The sequence below is a fragment of the Protomyctophum parallelum genome, assembly GCF_964188405.1.
Source record: "Protomyctophum parallelum genome assembly, chromosome: 3".
NCBI classification, from domain to species: domain Eukaryota; kingdom Metazoa; phylum Chordata; class Actinopteri; order Myctophiformes; family Myctophidae; genus Protomyctophum; species Protomyctophum parallelum.
Genome location: NC_139698.1, coordinates 56,125,040 through 56,127,126, shown reverse-complemented (window position 1 = coordinate 56,127,126; position 2,087 = coordinate 56,125,040). Strand labels below are relative to the sequence as shown.

Below are 2,087 nucleotides of genomic sequence, written 5' to 3'. Positions count from 1 at the left end.
GATTTAAATCTGGTTTCATTTGGTGCAGTCATTGTGGAACATCCATGTTAGGAGAGTCATTATATAGGAATTAATTTTCAGGTTCAGATTAATTGGATTGGTTAGAAATGTGTTTTGTGCCTGTGATTTATATAAATGTTCACAATTTTTCTAAGAATTGCAAATCTACAAACTCATAGTGTGGCACAAAGTGACGTGCTATGAGCTTGTAGATCTGCTATTTTTTTAATAGCCAAAGTTTGAAATGAAATGACCCGGATTATATTTGTATTTGGTTCAGATATTGATGTTATAATGTATATTGTTTTTAATCCACAGATCCAGATTATGTCAGGTAGGTACAGTATTGATCTCTGTATATTCATCATCATGACAGCAGTGGATTACATCTTGGTTTATTCTTCATCACTGATACATATTTATATTTTAATTAACAGAGTCATTGAGTCTCAGGGAACCAATCAGGCCTCAGCTACAGTCGACCAGGCGACCAATCAAAGAGGAGATCCAGATGATGACCTATACTGCCCACTGCAGTACGGTCAGTCTTTGAACCAATCATGTTCATCAACCCATCAACCCATTAAGACCTGAGGCCGTTTCTACAAAATGCATTCTAAACCAGTAGTTATTTGTGTCAGGGACCCCCCAAAATGATTTTGGCCACGGACCACGCTATCTGAAAATGTCTTGTTCCAGGGACCATTATTGAAATAACAATTATAAGCATCACATTAAGACTCATTTTGTTTCCCTTCAGGTGACACAAGTGACTATGGAGTAATCAACCACCCTGATGACCAAGATAATGGTAAAGTATATATTATACACGTGACACGTCTATATTTTATAGATTCAATCACCTGATTTTATTCCAGCAGACTGTACTCTCATTCCATACTGTTTGTACAAACATTACAACACTGATGATTAGTATTATCAGAGTCCAGAAGCAATCACATTATGAGCCTAATAATGCTGTGAACGCAGCATACAATTTACTATTTACAATTTAGGCATTTAGCAGACGCTCTTAATCCAGAGCGATTTACAGTAAGCAAGAACAAAACATGGTAATACATCAAATAAGTGTGTTGTGTGAATTTCCACTCCAGTGAGCGATAATACAGTTGTTCACATTCCTTTTAGGGAAACACAGACTGTGTTTTATATACTGCATGTTTAATGACACAGTGTTACTGTAACTCTGTTTCATTTCCTCAGATACAGCCGTGTAGGAAAACCAAAGCCAACACCACACGTGGATAAAGACACATGGATCTGCACCAAGGTTTACGTTAGCCGATATATATCCACCATTGACCCAGAACATTTTTAATTGACCGTTAAATAGGATAAAATTATTGCTGGCCACCGTGGCCGACTGAAAATTGCTATATTATCATTAGGCTATTATCCTATCCCATCATTTGGATAACGTAACACAACATTGCAATACATAGTTTACATTTACAACCACTAAAATTATATTTAAAGTTTAATACAAGCCTGCTGCCTATAGTTGCTCTGCAGTTATCTGATCCTAGATCAGCCTATTCATTACATGACGGTGTCGCACGTCGAAAATACCCGACCTATACAAGCTCACAACGCGTCTCAACGCATCTCGTTCTTAGCTAGTAGGTTGGATATTTTTGATGTGCAACACTGCCGTGCGACGAAGCATAGGTCAGCTTCACACAGCTGCATCTCTCTCCTCCTGAGTTAAAGTCTTCTCGGTTCACTCTGGTGTTTGTACATGATAAAGAGACCTATAGAGTGAGAAGCAGCCTGGACCCAAATGACCAGACCATGACAAGACTTTTCTGTTTGGCTGTATGGGCTGTCAATCAGATAAGACATTTCTGTTTGGCTGTATGGGCTGTAAATCAAATAAGACTTTTCTGTTGGGCTGTATGGGCTGTAAATCAGATAAGACTGAAGGCCTTGACTGGGCTGTCAATCAGATAAGACTGAAGGCCTTGACTGGGCTGTCAATCAGATAAGACTGAAGGCCTTGACTGGGCTGTCAAGGCCAGAAAGTCGTTTTTTGCTACTCAGTAGGCGTTCCCACATAACATCCGGGT

The 2,087-nt window shown here is 39.0% G+C and overlaps 1 long non-coding RNA gene across 1 annotated transcript; it reads left to right on the top strand.

The window, feature by feature from the left end:
- The first annotated feature begins 324 nt into the window (after positions 1-324).
- Positions 325-1,766, top strand: LOC310855648. Its single transcript, XR_014569008.1, has 3 exons — positions 325-541; positions 761-811; positions 1,225-1,766. It is a non-coding gene; the product is annotated as an uncharacterized lncRNA (long non-coding RNA).
- The last annotated feature ends 321 nt before the right edge of the window (positions 1,767-2,087 follow it).